We start from the raw sequence: 27,812 nt of genomic DNA on the forward strand, positions 1-27,812 counted from the left end.
CAGCAAGCTAATGCAGCATTTGCAATAGGAATGTCTGCTCTGAAAATGGCAAAGGCAAGTTATTACCAGGATGAACATCCTTATTCAGCATCTCAGGGGAAGCTCTGGCCACTTTCAATCAAATGCTTTTTCTTGGAATGCTGTTAAGCTGTGGTCATCAATCCTATTTAAGGAATGGGAGGAATGGCTTCATATCACCGCTTTCCCTCCTCACTTGATGTGACATAAAATAGCAGCACATTAGCACAGGCGAGAGAAACGGAGCTTGGCTGATAATGGCCGCACTCATGTGTTTATTAAGCAGCCCAGGGAAGGAGGCACCAGGTGCAGCAGGCACAGCTCCTTCATTGAATGAGCTGCCTAGAGCAGCAGCTTCCTGCTACAAAGAGGTTTCCTTGAAATCCCTCCAGAACCACTCTGTAACCAAAGTGTAAAAGCAGCCACTTGCTGCGCTCTGATTGCACACTTGAACTTTTCGAGAAGGTTGTGCGTATTTACCGTCGATCTTCAGCTCTGTGTTGCCAACTGGCTTGCAGTGGAAAGGCCACAAAATCTGATGGTGGCACTTGCCTGACCCACACACTGCCCTGCCCCTACAGCTCAGAAAGGCACGAAGGGACATGCAGCACCACCCTCATGTGCTCGTGGGCCACAGACAAATCCCCTGGTTTAGGAGCTTGTGCTGCCACTGCTGGGGCAGTAAGAAGAAATTATTCCCCTGACTTGGCTGCTAAACCAATTACCATCAATAGATTGGTAAAATCTATTAAAGGACAAGGTGATTTTCCTGATCATTACAGCCTAGACAGGAGCTGGAATTTGGCTCACATTGGTTGTTCAAATGCTTCACTACTGGGCACTGCTAGAGGGTTTAGCATCACTGCCTTCATTATCTCTCCCTGGCTTCATCGTGTCTGTGCTGTGTACACATAAGGACACATGGACCACGAGACTCCCAGTGAACTCTTGTAATACCAGCTGTCAGCAGCCGCCTCAGAGTCAAGAAAAACATGCTCGTGTCTATAAACATGGCAAAACTAATTATCCCAAGAAGAGTTCCCCTTCCTCTTAAAATTAGCAGTGTATACAGTCAGATAGCTCAGTGTAAACACATCACTCTGAATTTCACCAGCTTCACTATCTAGCAAGGAAAAGTATGAATCCTGTAGGAAGTCTCTGCCATAACAGATACTAACTTTGATATGTGAAGAGTTTTATTGTAGTGCTTCTATAAGAGTGAAAAGCGAGAGAAAACATCTGAAGCCTAAAAACAGCAACACACCTAAGGTTACTAGAGAACTGTTAAATGAGTATCCCTGTGAGAAATGGAGAGGATAGCTAAAGCTACTCCTGTGACTAAGGCAGTGGACAAGATCCAGTGAAGAGTAGTCCAGGAGAGAAAAGAGGGAAGTAGTCATTAGATAGGACATCCCAAGTTTGAGAATAGGAAGGTTTTCCAGAAAAGCTGCTCTAGGTAGTTTAAGAATCATTTTTAAAATACAGGACAAGGAAGAGCCCCCAGGACCAGCCATAGCCTGAGGACTATGTAAGCCACACCTGTCAAGCCAAAAGAGCTCAGAGGGTTTGAAGTAAGGATTCATTCTTCATTCATTTCAATTCTTGTGGGTATTTATAAATCTTATCTAGTTGTTCCTTTTTCCAGAGACAAAAGAAAAGTACTACATTCAGTTAAGTATGCCTGTTCCTCAGAGCAGTGAACAGGACATCTCCTGCAGTGCCCAGAGGTGCTGCACAGCTCAGCCATAGCAGGATAATGGGATGCATACACCCTTGTATTTAATGAAGGACCCTGAACAAAAGAGATGTCTTCCAGTGACCACTGCAAGATTGGAGAGCCCTCTAGCATGAAATAGGAGGGTGGAAGGAAGGGGCTGAATGAATCATGAGCAAGGAAAAAAGAGTTGTGGCACACCCCCACATTTTTCCATTTCAGGTCCGTAAAATTCAGCTACATCAAGGTGATGCTACTGGCACCACTACTCAGAGAGACAGAGCAAGCAAGTCTGAATCAATCAGAATCTGCCTAAGAATTGAGCAAAACCCAGCAGCACAACACACCATGGAAAAGTTGTAATCATTTACACAGGAATAATAAAGCAACCTTACCCTGAGCAAAGGAACCATCAGGAAAACCTTGCCCAGTGCAGCTCCTGAGAGAAAAGGTCAAGAGAAACACAGCCAGATTTCTGAGCAGAAAGTCCACTCGTCTTGCAAACCCTTTCCATGTCCTTGGGTGCAAAGGCACTGCAAGCTTCTGCAGAGGCAGCCTGCCCTGGAGCCCCACTGGAGCAGAGGGGGGGACATGACAAGTGCCACAGGCCAGTCTTTCAAGCACTTAACCAACGTGAAGCGACAGCCTCAAACGCTCGTGCAACAACGAAGCATCAGCAGAAGCCAAATGGAGATGAACAGAAACATGCTCTCGTATCCACAGCCATCTGTCCCTCTTCGCTCGTTGTTTTACAAATTGACCTACTGTTCCAAATCCCAGATTTTCAGAAATAGCTCTGGCTGAAGGTATTACCAGGAAAAACGATCAGCGTCAGCTAACCAGTGTAACAGAGGAATTCTTTCCAGGCGGCTGAGGCAGTGATGACAGAAGCTGGAAAACCAAAATCGCAGAGAGGGGGAAGCACTGGCCATTCAGATACATAGGCAAGGAGCAGCAGGAGCAGTGCTTGACAGTTCAAGTGATGTTCTCTTCTGCCAAAAGCTAATGAGAAGCTTAACAAAGACCTTTTCTGTTTTCTGGTGCAAATGATGCATTTCAGAGAACAATCAACCACACTGGCCTTGGAGTAAAGGAGACCAAAAAACCAAGGAGATTCCTAAAATCTATTACTGTACCAAATAAACAGCTAGCATTTTCCCATGGACTGAAAATCCCTTCAACTATTCCCAAACAATTATGGCCTCCCCACTCTGAAAAAAGATAAATTTATTCTCCAATATAATTTTTAATATCCTAAGTAGGCTGGGTAATGATAACCCTGTTAATTTAATATCCTCAGAGATATTTACCATTTCTCCCTGTAAGGGTTTTCTGCAAAGCACTCATCCTCATAATTTTTCAGTCTTTTGAGCCCTTTATTTCCTATTAACTTGGGATGTCTGTACTGGCCTGACCAGTTTTATTATGTGCTTTCACCAGTGGCAAGTGAATGACCCCCTTACATGGCTTTTGGGGGGATTTCCCCCCAGCACTGCCAAAGGAGCCACGACTTGCCACGTGTCCTCCCCCACCTCAGCACTCCCTCTCCCTTTGGTATGGGGAAAGATGAAAACTTGAAAACGCAACAGATGGTCTGAAATCCTCTTCCTGTGAAATCCATCACTACGGCAGCAAGCCTAGGCAATATTTCAAATATTTCCGCATGTGCCAACAGCGGTATCCATGACTGGGGATGATGAGGAGACTGCCTGTGAAACTCCCCCATAGACACTGTTTGCAACAGCCTAGTCCTCTTGTTGAAGGCTCTCTTCCCTACTCTAAATCCAATGAGAAAACTAATCTTCTCCAGATTTAAAGCTGACAGGTGGTACATGCATAATTAAAGATGACCTAACAGAGAATGCTCTCATTTCTGGCATATTATCAGACACTTAAGCAAAGCAATTATCAGTAGGCAATCTTTTCTGTCAACAGAGATTGGATGAAACATTTTGCCAGTCAGGAAGATACTGTAATGATGATACATATGTATTTGCAGATACTCCAGCAATATAATATAGACTTAAATCTCTCCCGTCTCAGACAAATGTCTTCATCACCTGTGGAGGATCACAGTAACGTCTTCTCACATTTTCATGCTCTGCTTTGCTATTTTCCACAGACTCACAAGACAAAATACATAGACTCCACCTTGCTCCTACTCATGTCAACCCTTCCATTGAATCCATCTGCACTACAAGTCCTGCCATTCCTCTCTACCTAGGGAGGGACAATCTTACTGTCCTCTCGAGCTCCTGCACTTTTTCCACTTGCACTACTTGGCAGATGGCTGATCAGTGGGCCAGGAAACCTTGCCCTTCTGCCTTTCTTACCCCCCAAAAAGCAAGCAAACCCCAGAAAATGTGTCCTCCCCCTTTCTTTCTCAAACACAAACAAAAACTCAGCTCCTCCAACAGAACCCAACCAAGCCTCTCCCGAACACCTCCTTCTTCATCCACAGGTAGCAGTCACCTGTGGCACATCAGGAGCTGAGCATTATATTGCTCTTTTACTCCTTGTCACAGCTTTTGTGACATGAACACCTGCAGGGAAGAATTAGGGACCTCACAGATCTCAATGGATTGTTCCTGTTGTGAACAACCATGTCTTACTCAGGACCACAAGCTGAGCATCTTCACCTTGGGAGCTGTGACAGCGGAAGAGATGAGTGGCCTTGATCTCCTTAGCTTATAGAGGGGGCAAACACAAGCAGAGATCAGTTGGGAATTTTATGTGGAATCAACCCAAAAACCTATACTAGAACTAGGAATATCTTCCCTGCTTTTTGGTTAACAAGCAGATGGTATGGTCTCCCAAAATAGCAGTGTCACCCATGTAGCTTGAAAGAAGAAGAAACTTTTTAACCTAAACTCTTAAAATGCTTCCTTCAAGCAGTGTTTTGCGATGAATCCAGAGAGTGTTCTGTGTCTTTTTTTTTTTTCCCTTCCTGAACAGGGATTTAAAAAAAAGAATATTTTGTGGATGAAAGACAGGGAGAACAAGAAACAATTAGGAAAAGGAAAGCCTAAAAAGGGTAGTGGTTTTCTTAATTTTGGGAAAATTAGGGCTGTGAGAAAAGTATTAGAAACCGCAATTACATACACACATGGGATTGCATTTTACCTTATGAAAGAGCTGCTCTTAGGGTATAAAATTGCTTTAATATTGCACTACGACAAACGTTTTTTTAAAAAAGGCTTGTGATAATGGATTTTCAAAGCAAAAGTAAAGCTGCTTTTCCCTGAGAACAGGGCTTTAGAGAAGGGAAACTTCACAATGCCAGTGGTGTGCGTTTTGCTGCATTTCACAAGATCTCTCATAATTTAAATTCTGATGTATTTATGTCATACATGGATAAATGATCTTATTGTTCAGAACATGTCTTTATATGAACATCTCTGCTGTTAAAACTAGCATTATTTAGCTGCTTTTTTTTTTCTCTCTCCTTACCAAGAACAAAAGTGTCTTTTATTGCAGTTTTGTGAACTTCATGCAAATGGCAGTTTTTACACATCAATCGTCAGTTTAATAACACTAATGATAAGAGGAGAATTGAAAATAATAGTCTGATTTTTTGGCAAGCAAATCAGAATTTATAGAGAAGAATCTACAATGTCAAACTTTATAGCCCTGTGTTATCAAAAGCACGAGGAGTGAGAATGAAGATTAAACCACTGACTCGTTAGCAAGCTACACTTACTAAACCGCAGCTTTCCTGCACCTAGAGTGATTATTTAGAAATCCACTGTACAAGATAAGAAGAGATAGTGATAGTCTTCTGGGACCACAGGGAGCCATTTACACAACAAAATTCATTTGCCAGGGGATACCGATCTGACTGAGCAGGCTCAATATCTCTCTCAGTTAAAGCAATACTGGTTAGTCTCCCACTCTTCCCTAAGGCACAGTTTGGTCATTCCTTCTCCTGCTTCAGCCCACTCTTGCAATCACACAACTTTGCAGCATTTAAATTCCAGTTTTGCACCTATCACTCCCCCGAGTGGCCCTGGTGACTTCACAGGTGCTGGTTATAGGCATTCGTGCTGCAGGACCAAGCATGGGAAGGGCAAAATGGCTTCATATGAGTAGTTAGAGCTGTGAGAATTAATGGACTTTCTGTGGATTAATGGATGACTACAGAGAACCGCATTTTGAAAACACAGCTTGATCATGACCAGAGAAATGACACTAAATAGAAGAAAAAAGCATTTGCTTTCCCAACATGCAAAAAACCAGATGTGTCAAAATGCCAGCTTTTGACACAAAATACCACAGGGGAAGTGAGTGACAGCAGATTTTTACTCCTACTATGAACAGGTGCTCAAGCAGGCATAGTTGTTTCCCCTGACAATGATGGTCTAAGGACAAACTTTACACCTCTAATATCTGAAATCCCTTTTTTATCCAGACAGGCAGACAGAGTCCTACACTCCAACCCAGTTGTAATGCAGGAGGTATAGATAGAAATTGCACTTTGCTTCCTCCCACTCACCTCTGGCCATGATCAGGACCCACCAATAGAGTAAATTGCTCTACTATTGAATCCCATCCCACACAGGGCAACTTCTTTTCCACAGATGCCTGACTGCTTTTCCACACAGCCTGTGGGTTTGATGCTTTGGTTTCCAGCTACAGACTGTAGGGGCTGAAGTCTTCCCATGGGAGCATTTGAACTGCTCCCTTCCTAGAGTCAGCACCCTTCAGTTTGGCCATATTTCCTGGTTAATGCTCCCACAACTTGAATCACCATTCCCATGAGGAGAAGCCTGTTCTATGGACTGCTAAAACTGTGCTGCATGTCCATCTTCCTGCCTTGTGTGGGCTTTGCCAAAAATCAACTTTTGGAAAGGAGGAACGGAGCCTGCTCCCTTATCATTACTTATAGCATGTACTTTCAGTGTTGTTTTTTATGAGTAGACAAGTGGGAAAGTACATTTTTAAGAAGGACAAAGACTGCTGAAGTTTTACAAGAAGCCCCAAGATAAGCAGAGCTTATTATGTACCACAGAATGAAATGCAGCATCTTCGGGGAACAGATGTTTAATCATCAAGCAGCAGTTTGGGAGAACTGTGGGAGCTGAGCTGTCTCACCCATGAGCAAATTAGGAAATTACAGGAGCTTGTAGGTGTTGTCTGTGTGTGAGGTCAGAGACAGAGAAGCAGTTAAACCCATCTCTAAGGTACTGTCCCTGTGCGGGTGGATGCAGTAGGTTGTGACAGAGAGCAAAATTGTGAGAAATAACTATTCTGCTCAACACCATCCCTGTGGCTGGGACTGGCCTTAGCACTGGGGTTTGGTGGGCAAAAAGCAGAACATTGTGAGGAGCACACTGTGTTACATTAGTGCATACAGGCTGAAAGGGTGAGTCGGGATTTTTGCTGCATTGTCACCATGACATCACACTCCTACCTGCTCACATCATGGACCTCACCACGCCTCTAAAGGAGACCTTAAAGTTTGTGTCCCATGACCTGCTGCTCCTCACCACAGTCCAGCCCCTCACTGCTACTGAGAACAATAACAACCCATCTCTCTCCACAAATCTATGCTAGAATTACCCCACAGGCAAAAGCCAGGCCAAAAAGGAAGTCCTCAGTGAAACGAAGCAATGCATTCAAAAACACTGCTTCAGCTGGGAACACATGACTAGATTTTTCTCACGTCCGAAGAAGTCCAAATCCTAATGAAAAAATGGGAGCTGTGCATGCTCGCACCTTTTGCTGCAGGCTGGTGTCCACTCCAAGCACCACCTCAAAAAACACTTTTGCTTCATCTATACATTTGTAATTTAACCAAAAAAGAAATTTAAACAGCATCTGAAAAGCTTTGCATGGTAAACATCAGGAAAAAACTGCTTTCCAAGCCTGCAGCCAGTTGTTCTATAATATCTTCTGCTTTGTGCTGACAACCTTTTTTCCCTCCAATCATTCAGACACAATGCCTTCAGGTCTGTCTAAGTAATGTAATTTACTGGAGTGGAATTCCCTTGATACCTTCTGCAGCACTCAGTGACAGTATCATTTATACTCTACACTGTCATGCCATGACACTGATACATTGGCTTTCATCCCTCATTCAGCACAGAGGGTGCAATTTCACCTTCCATTGTGCCCTTCTGCAGACTGTGCGTACAAATTCCCTCCATTCATCCCTAATTACAAACCTCTGCTGAAATACTCTCATTAGATTTATATTTCTCACTCCAAAGTGTCAATCTTATTTCAAAATTCCAATTTTCTGAGAGATCCATCCATTAGCAGCAACCTCCAAAGCATTCCTTAGCTGAGTGCATTAAAAGTGAAGCTGGCAGAGCAGAGACGCACTTAAAATACACCATTACAGCAAATCTCCATTGCTAATGTTTCTGCATTATTTGAGCACTGTGATAAGCAGCCTGTGACTGGCCAGCCCTGCTCCTCCAGCAGTGATGGACAGAAGCCACCAGTCAACTTCTGTGTCCAGCTCTGCTCCCACTGTGAGGCTGCACCACATCCCAAAGCATCTGCTGCTGTCACTGTCTCACAGTATAGCATGAGGTGGCTGTTCAAGGGACTCCAGATGATGAGAGCCACAGAAAGAGTTTATGACAACTGTAAAAACGCCTGACTACAGCTTGTTTTCTGTGGTAAAGTTACAAAAAAAAAAAAAGCCAAAAACAAGCTGGGGGTTTCCCAAGGTAGCAGTTCTGCTCTACAACCCAAGAGGTTGTTAGAGCTCTTTAGCTGAAAATCACAACCACATTGTTTGTGTCACTTGCACTAATCCTAATTTAGTGGCTATATGCAGGACTGTTCCCTTCAAACTGTGTACAGAACAGATAACATCACAGATTCCCCAGAGCACCTCTACAAGTAGTTAAAAAAATCAAAAAGAGATCCTACTACCTCTTCAAGAGAGAGGCAAACACCTTAAAAACCTCATCACCATACAAGGGAAAAAATGAAGAGCACAGCAGTGGGTACTGATGGTTGCACAATGCACCCAATGTGCCATCTCTATAAATAGCCTGTGTGGTGATACCCCTGGAAGAGCCCAGCGTGTCTCATCCCGCTGGAAAGAGCAGCAGCAGCAATCGGCGCGGGAGTGCCGCTGCCACATGACGCACACGGTGCACTCTCTCCTGTCATTATCTTCAAAGCCATCAGGCTTGAACTTACCTGCAGCAGGCACAGCAGTAGAAAGAGAAGGGTGGGTGGGGAGAAAAAAACCACCTCTACAACTGTACTGAAAAAGGGAAAATTCCACAGCAGAATATTACAGCAAATGATTACGCCCCTTGTCGGCATCTGGGCACCTACAGGACTAAGACATGCAGGTGATTGTAACAGAGGTAATTCCCTGCAGCAACCACTGTGGGGGAAACTAATTATTGCTGAAGTTTTGCCCGTTCCCATCTTGAATACTTGAAGTCTTGATTACTGCCTCAGCTCTCTTGCTATTTGTACTTCGTATCAGGGCAAGAGCCGGTTCAATGAGCAGGCACAAATGCAAAAGCAGAAAGGAGCATTTCAGCAAAAAGGCAAAAGTAAGGTAGCAATGACAGGCACTGAGCTCTCTTAGGAGGAGAGGGAGGACTACACCAAGCTAATTTAAAGGGATTTCATATTGTCTAATGAAAGACTCACCATTGACAGCGTGACTAGTCCATGGAACAAGCGCGTTGTACCTCTAAGTGCCCCCAGCACCTCACATCCTCCGCACCACGTGGTGTTAGTCAGAGTGAAAACCTATTGTCTTATACAGCCCAGTTCTCAAGACCAACACCTCTGCTGCCCTGCAAAGCCTGGCAAAGCTGGGAAGGTCACAAAGTGACAAGAAAGCAGAGATGCTTAAGCTGCCACACAGCAGAGAGCAAGTTTTTAACCTCTACCTTGGGTCCTGCAGCTCTTGAATGGATGCTCTCTCCTCTCATCCATCAAGAATGACATCAGACCGAGAAGCCTGACATGCACAGGCACACTCATTCTCTGGAAATGCCACAGCAACTAATGAGCAAAGCTGGGACAGCACCAAAGCTGACACCATGAAGCTACAAATTTCCCTGCATATACTGACATCTCTCTTGAATATTTCTCTTGACCACGAGCTGACATATCAATCAATGTGGTCAGAACACTTTAGTATTCAAGATACCACAACTGGTTTAGTGGATTCCTAACCAGTGCAACTACCTGGAAAAGCATCACATAGTGTATTTCAACAGTCATCCTTAAAAAGCAAACCAAAAGGATTTTATCTGCCAAAAGTTAACCCTGAAAATTTGTTTCTCAAGCTCAGCAGATTTATATAGATTTCCTTTTTTTTTCCCTCTGCTTTGCTTTTTCTTTGCCAGAAGATGAAGTTCTGGATCAACAATTCAAGGTACACCACTGAAGTTTTGAAAGTTTTGGCTTTAAAGATCTTTCAGTCCTCTCCAAAGCTGCTTTTTCCAGACAGCAGAACAATTCTGCTTCCAAAATTCTTTCATCACCACCTTTAACTTATGTACTAAGCCTAACTACTTTTTCTTTTTTTATCCAGTAAGAAGTTGATGAATTAACACAGCCAGACCACACCACAAGTAAGCTCTGAGTCTCCCTCCAATACAGACCCATTTACAAGCATTAAAACCTAGGACTCACCCACCAGACAGAGCTGAAGCTGCAGGCAAGCCAGTCATCAGATCTCAGACAAATATTATGCTTGCTCCACAAATGCTGAAGCATTTGAATCTTATTTTTAGTCGTACACAAAGGGCAATAAACGGAAAATCTTATTGTAACCACTGCTTTTTCGTGGCCACCCACACTTCCAACACCTACAGCAAAAGTATATAAATGTAGAAGCCCCAAAACTCATGGCTCATCTGAACAAGGAATGCAAACTAGCTAATTGCTGTTACTTTTTTTCCAGTTTATATCTAGAGTGCCATTATATTCTGTGAAACACTGAAGACAACTTTTCACATGCTGTGCCTATCTACTGTCCAGGATTCTGCTGTATTTTCATACATTTTTCCCAGTACCAGTGTCCCTGGTAAAGCCTTTCTCTAAGCTAGCTGACCACTGACTAATTTTCAAATGATGAAGTAGAGAAGGTGCTTCCCCCTAACTCTCAGTTTCTTCCCACACTGCCCAAAATACTGAGGTACAAGGAGTTAATGCTTCACTTACCTGTGAGAAATTATGCTGAATACTCTACCCAGAAACTGGCAATTAAAAAGAAAAAAATCCCTTCACACTCATAACAGTAGAAGAACTTCAAACAAATTGCTGTCAAGGATGATTTCATTGTGTTTAAATCCACTTTGCTCCAAGTCGCTTTGCAAATTACTCTCTAATTTTGTACCTAAAACTCTCAGGTCTACTGCGATGCCAGTTTACTCTCCTGTGTGTCCTGTGCCTGATTCTTTCCATTTACAGAAAGTAACACAAGCATAAACCTGATTATCATCTGAAAACCCACAGAAAACGAATTCAACTAACTGAGTCAAAAAGAAATAAAGGAAAAAAGGTCCATCTTAAGACCAGACCCAATACGAGGGTGATGCCATGTCTGGAGATATTGAGAGTGAGCAATCTCGTGCCATTAATCATCTTGCTGTCGCGGAAAGTGCAGGTTATTATAGCGAGAGAACGATCCAATACAGCGCTTTTACGTCTCTGCTCTTTGTACATTGTAACAGGATGCATGTCCCACCAGCTAGCAATCAATACTGAACGAAATGATCGAAGACAAAGTGCTGGCTCCGGAAAAATGCACCTTTACCGGTTTTTGCTCATCAATTGCCTGCTAGACCCAATGCACACCAGCTTCCTGCAGCTCCCGACAAGGCTGGGGCAGAGCCGCTGCTCCCCAGGCACGCCGCTGCAGTCAGGTGCGCGCTTTTCTGTCCAGGATTCAGGTCGCAGGACCTGTGTGCCGAACGCCGCAGGAGCGCGGGTATCTAAGCATTATGAAAATAAATGGGTCATACACCACTGAGCTAACAACCACACCACCCCCAAGCCGGGCACTGAATGACTGTGCAGGGCTCTGCCAGAGGGAGAGGAGAGGTTGAGCCAGCAGTGAAAACAAAACTGATGTGGTGAGATGGATTTTACTTTTCACTGGTTTAGGTTACAGAGAAAGTTGGTCTGGCTGCCACGGTCTCTCAGGCTTTTCTGTAAAAAACCAAAAAAAATGCAATGTACAGGCTGGTAAGATGACCTGTGGAGATGGGCTGGCATCTCAGCCCGCCGGGAAAGGGGAAGTGCCTCTGGCCCTGGGTGGAGGGAGGGCTGTGACTCAGTCCCTCGGGCTGACACACCACACACACCCGCGCTGTCACCTGCCACAGCAAAAAATAAAAGTCCTTGCCACAACACGGCGGCCACGCGGGGAACGCCGAGTAAACAGATCAATGATGCTGCGCGCCCACGCAGCCCGTGGCACTGCTGGGGTGACGAACAAACAAACCTGTGGTCAATGCCAGCGAGGCGAGAGGTGCCGGAGGAACTTGGGTTCGGGTGGCACACTACACTGCAACAAACCCTGCTGTCCTGTGCTGCTGTTAGCAGCTGAACACGAGCAGAGCGCTCCTCCTGGCCACACAGCCCGCGGTCACCGTGTGTGCTGGGATGGGGATGCCTCCAGCACCGGGGTCTTGGGCAGAAACCTCCAGGAAGGGACCCTGGCTCACCACCCACACGTGTGGCACCCTGCCTGAAGCCACACCAGCACCGTTCAGGACATATATTTGTCCAGATACATATTTTATTTAAAAAATCATTTACTTATATATATACCAATGTGTTTGTATCAAAAGCTGTCCCTGGCCACCAGCCTGGCTGAGGCACAGAGGCACTGACAGTGCTGAGAAGCACCTGATCACATTGAGGGACTGACACAGAGCTGCTGGCAGTGGTCAATGGACAGGATGCCATGGGAGGTTTTGAAGGTCCCTGAGGCAAGAGACACTCCATGCACTGGTGGCATGAGGTACACAGTCCTGATATGCCACTACTGTAAAATGAGTAAGAAAGTGGCTCTGCCCCTATGAAAACAGCACTCCAACAGGAAAACATACCAGAAAAATCATGAAACGTAGACATGGCCACATCTCTCATCCAGTAAGATAAACCTGCCAATGTAGTCAGGTATGGTCTTGGCACTTGAGAAGAGGGTTTGCTACTGATGGATAGGAGTGTTTGGTAAGTCAATGTACAAAGTGATACAATTTTGCCTTCAGAAATCTGCTTATCTTCTGAATTCTGTCAAGTTATCTGGCCTTTAAGAGTAGATTAAAAAAAATTACATTTTTCCCAGGCTGTGGTGGTAGGCGGGTGACAGACATTAAACTACCAATATCTGCATATTTAAAATTTTACATTATTTACATCTGCCTAGAGATGGACATAGTATAGATTTCAAGAAATCTTTAAATTTTTTTTTAAATACTCTGAAGAATTCATACCTAGCAAATATGAAATTTTTGGACAGAACTTTCTGAGTTTTGGGTTGCCTTATTTTTTTTATCCTGTTTAAACCACTTATAGGCCCTTGCTGAATTCACAACATTGGATAAGCAGTACCAATCTGGCCTTTTTATGAGCTGCAGAAGGACATTGATTGGGATGCTATTTTTGCTGCTTTTAAAGGAAATCCCACAGGGGCAAAACAAAATGAGAAATGTGAGCAGAGTATGGTCACTGCTAGGAAGAGTCACCTGCCTCTGCTTGGTTGCCAGCAGCCCTGCCCCAGCAGCTGCTCCAAGACACAGCTCTGTACATTCTCTGCCATTAGTGGCTGTTTGGGATAACAAATGGAGAGAGCCTCTCAGCAGAGAGCACAGCTTCTCCCCGACTGCTGTACTCCCACATTACAGTGCACTCAGTCTAACCTGCCCAGGATTCATTCCCAGAGAACCTGGAGAAATGGGGTTTTCTTTACTACCCTGGCACACGCACCATAACAGGGTTTTGCAATGTGCTCTGTCAGAACAAGCAAGTTCTGCTTTGAACTCACACATCACTAAGTACTATTTTTATGGAGATTTTATCCATCAGCATCCTAGTAGTATTATAGAAACAAAATAATAAATGGAAGGGGGGAAAGGCATACTTATTTATCCCACTGCACCCTGGGAAAAATAAGAAGAATGCAGTTGTTACAGCTGGGTCAACCTTGTGCAACTGCTCTTTCCAGCAGGGCTAATTAACAAGTGAAAGTCTGCTTCTTTCTATGGAAATTGCTATAATGAGGTAATTGTTACTAGCAGAGTCTGTCATCAAAATCAGCCAGACAATGGGAAATAGAGAAATCAAATAAGCAACGGGCAGCTTGCCCTCATGTCTACCTGCGCCGGTGTGGATCTGCACACACAACGGGTGCAACCCCAGCCAACAGCTGTGAGGTGATGCATGGGTTTTCTAGGGGATGGAGTACACACCATGTTTTAAAAATGATGCTGAGCAGAAGCACATAACCACAGTTAAAAGAGAAGAAAGAAAGGAAGAAAAAGGAAAGGTACATATTTGATGACAGCTCCTATATCGTCATACTGGTTTTCAAGTTAATTTGGTCCCCAGATCTGATTTTGTTCCTCAAAAGGAGACATCTGATTATTTGTAGCACAACAAAAAGCAAGACTAAACTTCCCATGCACTTATTGGAATGAGAGAGGTTTGGTCTTTCCCATTTCTGTCTGCTTTTTCAAGTCCCCCAACAAGGATGATATTTTTGAAGTTAGTTCCTCTGGAAGTGCTTTAAATAGTGAATTTGCAAGATGCCTAATGATAAGTTTTTCAAACATCATGAGAAAATCCTGCAAAAAATTGTGAATAAGGCTTCCAAACCTCATGGGAATAGTGCTAAGTAGGACTAATGAAAAACAAGCTTTTTCTGCCTGCCTAGCTGTTACAACTCATATTTTCAAGTCTTCTTCCCTTAAGACAAGCACTAAAAACAAATTTCAAGCCAGATCCAAAATTTTCCTGTAGTCAGACAATTCTTGCTAAGGGGGATTTGATTAATAACTGCACCAGAGAATGCCAGACCCTCAAGGAAATGGCAACACTCTCCCTTTTTTGGAAAACAAAATCAGACTCACACCTTGTAAGGCCTCTTTGACAGTGAATTCTGTTACTACCCAGACTTTCTCCACTGCCTATGACTTCACCATTGTTTTTGCTGATACTCATCACACTAGAAAAAAAAATTCCTCTCTTTAAAAACTGAATTTCCATATGCATTAAAGAACACAATCCTCCTTCTGCAGTAGACTTTTCTTTTTTTAGTAAATCTTTTAGTGTCACATAAGCAAATAAAGTACTTCAAATAAAGATATATTTCTAATGTAAATACTTTGGTTCCAAAACATTCATTTTTTTAGAAGTAGCATTACATACAGATCAGTTCCACATACTAAAAATGGTATTAGTTAGCATTCAAGAAAAACTGACCAGTAAGGAGTGGTCTACTTCACTGACCTGTTCTGACTAAACTGCATCATATGCATTTGTTACTGCAGTGAACAAACAAGGGTGGTAATGTGCACAGTGCCACACTGTGAACCACAGTTTTGTATTACCTCCTTTGGCCAAGCTGCTCTATAACACCATCCCAAAGATAAAAACCTCTTAACCACAAAGAAATTTGGTTTTGTTTTAAAAATTAATGAAATTAAGTTGTGCTCAAGCCTGTTCCCAAACTTGTCAGCTCTGGGGTGCCCCACCCTCCATAGAGCACAGATCATCACATCCATGACATCCTTGTAGTGGTCCAGAAGCTTCTTCTAGCTCAGAAACCAGAATTAGGGTTAGAACTGCTGACAAACTGCAAAGGGTCAAACCAATTTCTCCCCACTGATTCTATGCCAGGCTGTGCTATGGAATGTTTCAGCAGAAGACTCAGGCATTGTGGATTGTGGCATCAGGGATTGAATATGTGCACAGGATCATAAGCTGCTCCCCATCTTGGGTGAAATACCAAAGCACAACAAGCACAGGGAACTACTGCTCCAGCTGAGAAGGTAGGAAGGGATCTGCAGTCCCCTCAATCTGTCCCTAGGAGATCTATGCACAACTTTCTTTACCCTCCTACAGTCAGGTGGAGCACTGATCCACCTGGAAGGAGCAGGAGGTAGCAATGAAGACACTTCTGACGCTTACAGAGCCTTTTGGGGCAGCAGGCTGAAGGATGAAGCAGCACCAGGGCTCCTCCAAGGGAAACACTCCAGGAAAGCAAAAGGAGAAGCATATGGATTCCATTATGGGAGAAATAGAAGCGTGCCTGCAGTCCTGTAGGGCAGGTGATGGCCTCCAAAGTGACGTGGAGCACGTGCAGCTTGGCAGGGTACACCAAGGTAAGTGTGCACACACACAGCCCGTTGCAGAGAAAAACAAAGCACAGAGCAGTGGGGGAACAGAGCTATTTTAGGCACTTCTCGCTACGGTTTACCGTAGTAACAGAACACTTAGAAAAGCCGTCAAAATGACAATCACTATTTAGGTTAAAAAAGCAAGTAACTACTTCAATAACAATTTATTCACCACCTAATGTTTGCAGTTGAATTACAGCTTTTACGGTGTTTTTCTAAAGTGTGATATTTACTGCCTCTACCTTGCCTTCCCAAGATTTTTTTTTTCATTTTTTCTTTAAATAGAAAGGAATTGGAATCACGACTTACATGTAACTTTTCTAGGTTCTGTGCTGGCTAAAATGTTCTCACGATGCAGGGAACAGGATCAATGGAGAAATTAAGAGGCTGCAGCAATCCATTAAGAAGTGACCCTCCAAAGTTCTGTGGGGCAGTGTTCTGGCAACTCAGCTGGAGCAACCTAAAATAAAATAAAGGCACGATTTAAAAAAAAATCAAGCACTGAAACTTTACAAACACCTCTTTGTTTTTTCCCTCTGATTCTAAAAAACACACTGGGGCATCTTTTTTCTTTAATATAGAAGGTCTTTATGCCAAACATGACAATTACTTTATGTCCATTTCACACTTTGTCAAAGATTTAACCTGTAGATACCTTCCTACAAAGATCATGTTTTCCTTTCAGTCATACACTATGAGGCCCCTGAAAAGAATTCTAAACAGATAAGCTAACACATAAAATAACTAATAATCACATTTCTGAGATTATTCTGCCACATCACACGACAGGTACGTGCATTGTTACACATACACACTAAGGAATTCTTTACTGTGATGGTGGCGAGGCACTGGAGCAGGTTGCACAGAGAAGCTGTGGATGCTCCATCCCTGGAAGTGCTCTAGGCCAAGGTTGGATTGGGCTTTGAGTGACCTGGTCTAGTGATAGCTGTCCCTGCCCATGGCAGATGGGTTGGAACCAGATAAAAAGCTGAACCTAAATCACCCTGTGGTTCTATGAAACTGCACATCACACCAGAAAGGAGTTATCACAAAACCAGCAAATTTATTTAGTAGGCTTTAAATAATAATTAATACTGGCTTTTGTCAAAGCTTAGCATTGATTTTATCAAGGAATTTAGGTTAGGAACACAACATTTGTTCCTTTGTTTCTCCTTTACTCTGGCAAGCTTCAGAGAAGAAACACCATCAGCCTAATTTGGTACCCCTGGGTTGATGCAATGTGTGTCATAATCCTGCAGCCACCCTAAAGCAAAGCTACCTGTCATTCCAGTCCATGTCAAAAGAAAACTGGAGAGAGAATGAAATGTTCATCTGCCCACAGAAAATTCACTGTGCTGTCACCTCTGTGCAAGGGGCCCAGGGCTCAGTCCCTGGAGGGGAGGCACTCTGGGATGGGGAAGGCTGGTGAGAGCAGGGCTGGGGCCAGGGGGCTGGAGCAGGGGGGGTGAACCCCCAGCAGCCAATCCCAGCATCATCACATAGCCCAGACCCCACAGTGAGCACAATCCCAATCCCAGAAAAGGCTTCCCCCATCTCTCAAGGAAGCAGTCACACTCTGAAGTGGTTGAGGAGGAAATACTTGTAGAAGGAGAAGTAATTAGCTTTAAGCTATAGGGGTTCTCAAGTTGAGGTTTTCAAGTTGCCAGCACCCAACACTTTACTGTTTTCCTGGAAGAAAAGATTGGAATGGTTAACTACTATTTACTTGAGTGAAGTTGGCAACTGGGAGTGGAAAGGAAGATTGTTTTCTTTTGAACAGAAGGGGACAGCAGCAGTACAAGCAGTGGCATGTATCTGTCTTCACAGGATCACTGCAAAGGCTGTGTCTGCAGGATTACCACAAACCAAAGCTAGTTAAAGGGGGAGGTGAGGCAGAGGAAAATAAACCCCTAAAGTTTAGATCTTTTAAAAAACTACTCTTATTTTTTAAAAACATGCAAAATTAACTCTTCAGTAAAAAACCCTAGTTTCTCAAGAGATGTCTGCTATGTCTATTTATTATGACTAATGCCTGTTGATGACTCCATAAAAAAGTGGGGGAAAAAAAATGCAGTGTAAATGAGAGAGATTTGGTGGTTATTTTTCTAAGTATGCTGTTCCTGATAAAAAAAGTTCAAGAATTTCTGAGCAGTGACCCTATTGCATTTTACTCCAAGCCTTGTGGAGAATTGATTCACTAGTGGAAAGCAGGTTATTTCCTCTGGATGGCACCCTTCTAGATGGTTTACCAACAGATGTTCAAACTCTTGCTACCTTTAAGGATTACCTAATTAGGTACTTGAAAAGAATCATGAGGCTGTGCTAGGAACACAATGCTTGTGTCTCTTTAGTTTCCTCCAATTGGGCATAACATTCATTGACAGACTGTAAGAGTACCAAATATTTATGGTCACAAATATACATTATTTAAATTGCCGATAAACCTAAAAATATAAACTCTAAATCTGTTCAGTCATAAATCACTGGTAGAACAAAAATAACTGTCACTTACTCAATGGCCAAAGGACTAAAGCCAGGGAAGCCTCTGTGTTTTTAAGGATAACTTAGTTTCCTGGGCAAAAATTGCACGTGCCATGGTGTATTAGACGAAAAAAGAGAATAAACACAAGTTGGGAATAGGGAAACAAGAGAAAAAAAAAGGGCCACAGGGGGTGGGGGGAGAAAGAAGACTTTCAGCACCACTGAAGCTTTTCTGAGAAGGTCTGATTGATGTTCACTGCTGTAGAAAGCATGAGGCTGCATCCCAAACATTTCATTCCCTTCTGCAAATGTCTCACTCCATACCTCTCCCCATGTTCCCCAGATATTCTTGCCCTATGCAGGATGATCCAGCCAGCATCAGGTTTTACACATGATCTAAAAGACTAAAGCAGGAATCTCTCTGCCCAGGGGTCAGCTTAGGGTAGAATGAAACTTGACCCCCGCCTATGCTCAGCACGAGGGCTCCTTCATGCTTTGCATCCGACAAAAGGCTTCTCCTGAAACAGGCAAAGTATTAAAGGCAAAGCTGCTACTACAGCTGCAAACCTACAGGAATACATAAAAACTGAGCTCTAATGAAGAGCCAACAGTACACCTACTGAAGAGGAATTTCAGCAGTTTAACAGGCTGATCAGCCAGGCTTACAGCATTGGAAGAGCCGGATCTTAGGCAGGGTAAGATGTACTCTCTGCTCCAAGGCTTGCTCACATCAAGGTCTCAGCTCTCAGCACAGACCTGCACATGTGGGCCATCAGTTAACAGGGTCATGAGAGGCCACAAAATCACTGTCCTACACCAGCTTGAAGAACCAGCTCCTGCAGTCTTGGAGGTTGCAAAAAAACCTTATATTTATTCTAAAAAGAAGCATCCACCCTAAGAGCTTGAAAAGAAATCTAGAAAAATAACAATACTTCCAACTGGCCTTTGTAAATCTGCTTGATTTTTAAAAAAACTTATATTATTTAACAGCCTCTTGTACATTTTTTGAACCAGGTTACCTTCTTTCTCCCTCCTTCTGATGGCTTCCAATACCACCTGGCAGCTGAAATTAGCACTGAGGAATGCAAATGTAAAGGAAGACACACCAGACACTCTAACTGGCAGAAGAACGCATGAAGTTGAAAAACCATTTGCCTCAATAAAACACCTTCCAGTTTGGATTTCTGTTATACAGAGAGAATGTTCAAAGGAGAGGTTTTGTTTTCAACCAGGCTTTAATGCTTAAAAGGAGAAAAAGTGGCAACTACTTCTGTTTGCAACAAACCAAGAAAGGTGAATTAAGGAGGGCATGATGAATGAATCTGGGTATTACTCCACTTATCATGAAAGGTGTTTCAAACACAGAAAATTGTGTAGTTGTACCCAAAAACACTGGAGATGTTGGATGGGCCATGAGGGAAGTGAGCAACAAGTACACAAATGCAACAAATACACAGTGGGTTGTTTATCCTGATGTTCAGCATAGGCGGGTAAAATGAGGGCTAAGTAAAATGACCCACACAAGGAGACCAGTTGGTGAGCTTTTCTCAGATGTGGACAGGAGAAAAAAACATTTAAGGAAGGCTGAGCACCTGTGAGCTGGGAGCAGTGAGCACAGGTGTGCAAACAGAGCTGGTGTTTTCTGAAGCAGTATCTCACCTGGTGGGGTGCAATGATGCTACTTACACAAATATGTACAGAAATCGATCCCAGTGAAGTCAAGGATCCTGCTTTGTTACATGCAATACCATCACAGACCAGCAAATGGGTTTCCCTTACATTTTGTGTGTGATTTCTGTCTGGTTGAAGTAACTTCATGGGAACATTTGTAGCTTGAAGGGTCGCCTGAGGCTGAGAAGGCATTTGCAGTGCTCCTGACATCTAATGCCTGATGTCTCACTGAAATCTGTGAATTAAACCCAAGATGATATCGATACCTATGTCACAAAAGAGACATGGTCTGCTTCACCCTCAGTGCACCTAATTTCCTCATAATAACCTGTGGAGTTCTTCCAAAGGGAAAGAACATGCCCATCTATCACTCCTGCTTGTTCCCACATGCACTGTTTAACCAGAAGCAGCCAAAACAGGAGCCAGAAGGGCACAGCAGCTTCTTTCCCAGTGCCCAGAGATGGGATGCAGAAAACCAACAAAAGCAAGGAAGTGTGGACCACAAACAGGGAGGTACCCACCCATCCAGGGCTGTGAGCACCAGCTCTGCAGTGTGCCCCTGTCTGGGTGAGCTGTGTCAGCAGTCAGAGAAGATGAGATTGAGCTATTCCCTCAGATAATGGCAAAACAGTGTCAGGAACCACCCTAGCTGGAAACTGTGGCCCAAGTCACCAGGAGAACCCTCCAGAAAACCATTGCTGGCTGACTGGCTGCAGGGGAAGGCAGCTGCTGCTGCCCTGGAGGGCTCCAGAGTCTGAAAACTGGATTTTCACCAGCTACACATAACAAAACCAACCAGGCTTAAACAGAAAACCTCCAGAGAAGCTGGGGAATGTGCATAGGGAGAATTTTCCACCCTTCCTTGTCCTCTGGTTGCACTTAGGTCTGTGACACATCAAGCAGGCAGGGCTAGAAGGCATAAGGATGCAGTTCAAGACTACTGCCACAGGAACTTGTAAATCTTTTAATGTAAAACCCAAGTGATTTTCTCATTGGAATATACTTGACTTAAAGCCACCATCAAAAATATTTTATCTTGGGGTTATGACTCATGAAAGAATGGCTAGGTGTGAAAGGAAAGTTAATATATTTTGTGAGAAAAACCCCCTCCCCAGCAACCTTATCAGATGACATGAGTTGAATATTTATGTCCTATGCAGTAAAACCAATAGACAGCAAAAGCCACAGCCTAATACTTTGTGTCAGATCTGATGAAAATTCAGACACCTAGCTTATTTCCCCTTAAGGGTTGGAAATTATGGTTAACACATATACAAACAGGAGAAAATGAGATGGTTGAGTGATGAGGATGAAACTGCTGTCCCTGAGTCTGGCATGTTGGAAGATGACACTGAACTAGCCAGTGCTGGTTCTCTTGGATGAGAATGCTTCCAGGTCATCATGAAGTGACACAGCTCACTGGGTTAATGCTCCAAGGCTCCTGACCCAACAGATGTGACCCACAAAAACACACCCCTGCCATGCCAAAAAGATGTTTCCATGTTGAATGATTATCACAGTCAGACTCTTACTGCTGTTTTCTTTTAAAAATTGCAAATTGAGAAAACAGTTAACATAGAGAACGAAAGAACAGGCCACAGTCAACCACAAAAACTTCCCATAAGGTTCAGCATGTGGGAAACAGATAAGTAAATGCTGCAAAAGATGAACAATATTTAAGTATTAACACAAATGTTTGTTTTGGGGAGGTTTATCTGGCATCTCTACCGGTTTTCTTCCAAGCTCTAATACAAAAATAACTACGTCTCACTGCAACTGGGAAGAGATGGCAGCAGCTCAACATTGCTCCCTTTTTTCCCTCTGTACTCAGAAAAAAACCCCAACTGCCTTACAGTGTCACAAACTAATTTTAAGGTGATTTAGGATGAAGTCAGCCATATATTAGCAAGTTCAGAAAGTTCAGTCAGTGGTCTCATTTTCATCATCCTGTCAAATGAGGAGACATACATGTGCAACATAAGGGCAGGAGAAACAGCTTTTTCTCCAGCTGTACAGGTGGTCCCCCATGTTACAGCATGAAGTGAGGAAATTATCCTTTAGCTTATGTAAATTCTGGATGCAGTAGTTGCTCACCAAGCTATGAAGAGGGAGCCCATGTTGATGGATGTGCACATCTTGCCTGTGCAAGCTATGGCTGAAAGTGAGCAAATGCTCCATCTCCCATGAAGGAGCTGCCTCTCATCTTCTCTGTCTCCACCCCTCACTCCAAACAGGAGAAAGTCAAAAGACATGAAATTGCTTTGTGGGTGATCTTCAGTGGATGTTTAAAATATAAAAAAGAGAAAAGGAGAATGGTGATGGGAAAGTGGTTCAAAAATATGTTCCCTCTTGGGTGAACTCAGGTCTTTTTAACAAGAAAAGCCAGGGAGGCCATGCACAGTAATGCTGAGAAAAAGGAAATGGTACTTCATTTTAGCCAGAGTCATAAATCTTACCAGCGAGCCTCTAACGGCAAAACGGCGAGCAGGGGAATTTTTATACAGAGATAATTAGTTGCGAGCTGATATCAGCTTTACTGTGTTGTGCACTCTGTGTGTGCAACATGTTCTCAACCTGCAAAACCCCACACGAGGCTCTGGCAGCCCTGCTGCTGCTGGCTTTGCCAGAAGGCATGCAGCTGGAACTCCCAGAAACCCTTAGGAAAAAAAAGGTGAAGATGGAAATGGGTATTTTTGCTCCAGAGAAATCTTGTCTGTAGCCCAGAATGATTCTTCCAATGGGGAAAATGCACCATGTTTATAAAACCACATCCCTCCGCTACAGGGCAGATGGACCAACAGGACACCTTGTGCCATCATTAACACCCTTGTCTTCTGGGATACAGATACCACTCAGATCCTGCAGAGTAGGCAGATGGGTCAGGGAAAAGGTTTATCCATTGAAGGGAGAAGCAAAATGTGGTTGAAGGAAATTTATCAGCCAGATAAAAACAGCTGTGAAGATGCCTCACAAGCACCAAAGTCAACGGACATTCCCTGCACCTGTGCTGGGAACAGCCCATCCGCCCATGCTTGTTCCTCGACATCTTGCTCTGTTTCAGAGACCAGCCAGGGACTTGCACTGGTGATTGACACAATCAAAGACTCTAGCAGTCAGCTGTGCTAGTAGTCAGACCACACTTCCAGCCAAAGAGAAGCCACTTTTCAGTTTCTAGATGATAGGGAGTCCAGGAGACATGCCAGCAGCATGCCAGGTGTGCTAGGTGCCAGTGAGCATCCTAGCTCCTGTGAAGCTACTTTAGAGGGCACCAATTTGGTCTAGATGAGGGAGACTGGAAACCTTCATCCCCAAAAGATGCCCAAGTTAGGAAACAGCCCAGAAAGGACAGCAGCCTGCAAAGGGACAGCTGAATGAGAAAAGAGAGCCCACCCCAGCTGCACAAGGAGCTTTGAGGCTAATGGTCCCCACACGTTACCTTGGTGCTCCCTACTTACCTTCTGCCCATTCCCTATTTTCTTTTTCATCTTCAACCTAGTGCAACAGGACAGATACACCTATTGCTCAATCACACTCCTCTGCTGGCCCAAAATGGCTGGAGGCAGGTGGGGCTGGGGGCAAAGCAATTTTGTCTGCATGGGGTTAAAGCAGCATGTCTTTTGTCAAAGGCTCAGTTTGCCTGCAACCCTATGTTAAACTGAAAGACCAATCTGTATTTACTCTGCTAAACTACAATTATGGGGTTTTTTTAATCATTCAGCCTAATGGTACACAGCTGTCACAAGAATCTTTGAACACATCACTGGCTCTCTTTGATCTGATTAACCAGATAAGGAACCACAGCCAAAAGATTTGAAAGGATGAATCCAAATTTCAAACTCTCAGCTGAGCAAAGAATTTCATTCAAAGGAATGTGCAAAATAAGGAGGGAGGAGGTTCACAATGCAAATGAAGGTTTTATTTACTACTGATATAAGCAGGTGAAATACTCTCCATTGCACGGTTAAAGAATAAATGGACCCTAGCCTCAAAGTGGTGTTGACAGGTGTTACATCTGCCACACTAATCTGTGTTGATGTCAATATTTGTATCATCTTTTTTCCAGACTTAAAATGAGGGGCTTTCTTCCACAGGGATGCTTTTTACACTGAAGAAGCCTCTCTGTGATATTGAAGAGCTCAAAGGGCATGGCCCCTTCACCCAAACTGCTTCTGTTCAGCATGTTTCTTCAGATAGCATAGTATTTATTTTTTTTTAATTCAAGACAGATTTATTTGCTTTTATTTCTAGCATAATGTTTACTATTACAATCAGAACATTCTGTAATCTCATCTAAATGTTTTATTATTAATTGCTGCACCCCACACTCCACCCTTAATAACTATCCTCGGGAGAGGTAAACACTTCAACACAACTTACTCTAGTTAAATCCATAAATATGCATTATTTATTTATTTAGGTAAACAGTAATTAAGAAAAATCACCAAACCGCCTGCTCTTTGAAACGAGCTCTACTTTACCAGCCTTGCCGTGGGAATTGCAAGTCCCTTAAACACATCTATTACTTTGTCCTTCTCCACCATGACTTACATTGATGGGCCTCAGACCACACTGCACGTGCCAGAAAAGCAGTCAGTCCCTACGCTGCCTGAGGCTGAGTGACAAGTCCAAAGCTTCCAGCAAGCATAAGCAAGAGGTACCAAGATGTCAGTAGAGAAGAAAGGTGCAAGATGAGGAAAAGAATATTGCTATCTATGACTCAATATGCTGATTTTTAAAATTTTTTGCAGCAACACAACCACTACTAACATGAAAACGCTCGTGACCCCCTTCTGTCCTCTCCCTACAGATGGAGGGCTGTGTCCTGAGAGAGGGGCCTGTGACCACCAAAGCCTCTCCATGCTAAGCTGGGTAGCAGCCAGCCCCAAACTGAGGAGATTTTTGTGCCAGAACAGTCAGCCTCGTGTGCTATATATATAGATACATAAATACATATATATGTATGTACACACACAACTTGAGCATTGGGTAGTAAGTAGCTGAGTGACTTCACTCAATTCCCCTGGTTTTCTTCCTCAGTGTTACATTAACTCAAATATTAAAACATCCCATCCTGACTTACATTTCCACCAAATTGCACCACAAGCATGACAGAATATGGCAGCGCCAGAGGCAATGAAGTCACTAACAGGACACTCAATTTTTTAAACCAAAAAAGTCAGGCACACCAAAATTGTCCTCACATGGTTCGTTATCCAGCTCAAGGATCACACCAGCACTACAAGAGAGGAATCGAAATGTATCCCAAAGACAAAGGGATTTTCACAGATCTAAAATTATTAGGTAAATAGATAAAACTGCGGTTGGGGCTTTGTTTCAGTTTTCAAAGCTAATTTCCGGCCACCGTTCAGAGAAATGCTTTACATTTCCATTTCTGACTCACCCGCTTTAACAAGCGCACTCGCTGGAATTACTAAGCATGGGATCTCATCAAAACATTTCACTTTCTGAATCAAAGTGCTTTTCAATTTTACTGATGTGAACTTATCTATAAAATTTACCATGGTAACAACACTGGCGATGTGCAGGTATGAGTGCACAATGCGATGTGTCAGAGGACCCTTCTCCCACCGGGCATCCCACCAAGGTACAGGAATGCCTCCCAAATTCTGCCCAGCCACTCAGAGCACGCTGACACCAGTCTCTCACATCCCCTTCACAAAGTGATACACACTCCCAGAGACACATTTAAACATCAGGTATGAATGAAAAGCATTCCTGAAAAGAATCTGTTATGAAACCGAAAATCGGAGATCGCCGCAATGCTGTGCCTAAGTTGAGTCATCAGTTCCCTTTACAGCCTAATAATTGACACTGCCTTGATCAGAATGACTGATCCAAATGTTGCTTTGTGTTTGTGTGTTTTTGTTGGGTTTTTTTTAATTAAAAAAAAGATTTCTTATGTAAACAAGCCGTCTGTCATCTTGCAGGAGTGTTTGTATTCTTCAGATCATGGGAAACATCTGTCAAAACCAGATTTTGCTCTCCTCAATCAACTTGATACAGTCTTAATCAGACTGTACTACAAAGAACTGGTCTTGTTACAGAAATATACCCTGCCAATTCTCAGTGGAAGTGCTGATTTTATTTCACTTTCTTGGGATTAAATGCTGCAAATACTATTAAAAGAATTCCCTCCTTCCCTGCGGGATCTCTCCCCCAAAGGAAATCCTGAATTTACTTGCTGGTTTTCTCCTCTTTGTGCATGTTTCCAAAATTAACTACCTTCCAGGAAGACACAGATAGGAGAGGAATCAAGGTACAGTGAAACTTCAGAGCATGCTGATTTCCCACCTTTTGACATGGGTAATTGGATAACGGAGTGATTCCCCCTCTGATGCTGGCAACAAATAAACACTCCCACGCGTCTGCATCCCGCAGGTCACACCTCCCCTGAATGATTCATTAGGTATTTTCACATCTTCTACATAGGGAAACATCAAGTGGGGTTGCAACTGCCTCTAGCGGTGTTTTCTGAAGACAAGGTGACACAAAACAGAGTGGTTGCTACTACCAGGATAAGGGTGATGTTAGACAGACATACTCTGAGTCCCCTGCCAGGGAATCTGCCTGGGAATAGCAAAATCATTACTACAAAAGAAAAAGAAGCCAATTAGAGAAACAATGTGAGACTGAAACAGAAAGAGCAGACTACTCCATTAGCAAGTAAATGAAGAGGAGATGACTGGAGCAGGAGGACCAGGATCAATGGGTACCAGCCAGGTGTCTTAGCTGGGGCTGTATGCAGAGCCCTGTTAAATGGACCAATAATTTATAGATTAAGGGGACAGTACTGGAAACCTTCAATAGTATATACATGGTCTTAATTAGAAGAATGCCCTTGGAAGGGTGAGAAATTATTGGTCATGTCTATATTAGCTTTTACCCTTACACCTAAACTACTCCACTGGAACCATGTTGCTGATGTGACGTCCAATTTTTGTTTTTTATCTGGCAGTAACTCCAGCCCAGTGCTGCAGACTGAGCACCTACCAGCAGCTGGAGTATATCACCAGCACTGCTGGAGGCACAGCTCTCAGCATCTATCAGTAACTCATGGATTACACATCATGCCACTAATTCTTAAATACAAGGCATGAGATAGGAGGAGAACCTTGGTATGCTTTGGAGAAGATGGAGAAGGACCCATCTAAACACTGGGTATTGAGAGTAATACAACAGCAGATTTTAAAACAAGAAGACAGACAAAATCCAAAGCTGTGGAGGAGAAGAAATGAAAAAACAAATGGCATGAAAAGGGAAAAGGAAACAATCTGCTGGCTGTAGATGATGTTAGATTTTATTTCCCTAACTGTGGTAGATAGTTGGACATGAAACTAATATCATAAATATCTGCAAACATCGTACTCTTCTGAATGGAGTGGAACTTGATTTAAATGAAAGCCTAGCTTTTAAAAAAAATCTTTAGGCAAGCAATTTCTTTGAAGTAAGAAATTACTGCATAGCTAGACTTATGAAACAAACCTATGACAATACTAAACAAGATGATATCTCAACCATGCTTGACAAATAATGTCCAGAAGCATACAGATTCAGCTCTGCTCAGCACA

At 43.3% G+C, this 27,812-nt stretch overlaps 1 protein-coding gene across 1 annotated transcript in view; it reads right to left on the reverse strand.

The window, feature by feature from the left end:
- BACH2 (BTB domain and CNC homolog 2) overlaps positions 1-27,812 on the reverse strand; it is a 180,930-nt gene that overhangs the window by 60,931 nt on the left and 92,187 nt on the right. The window contains exon 5 of the mRNA XM_059469637.1: positions 16,381-16,531. The gene's annotated coding sequence lies outside the window, so the exon portion shown is untranslated. The remainder of the gene's footprint in view (positions 1-16,380; positions 16,532-27,812) is intronic.

Source organism: Ammospiza nelsoni, chromosome 3, assembly GCF_027579445.1.
Source record: "Ammospiza nelsoni isolate bAmmNel1 chromosome 3, bAmmNel1.pri, whole genome shotgun sequence".
Taxonomy (NCBI): Eukaryota; Metazoa; Chordata; class Aves; order Passeriformes; family Passerellidae; genus Ammospiza; species Ammospiza nelsoni.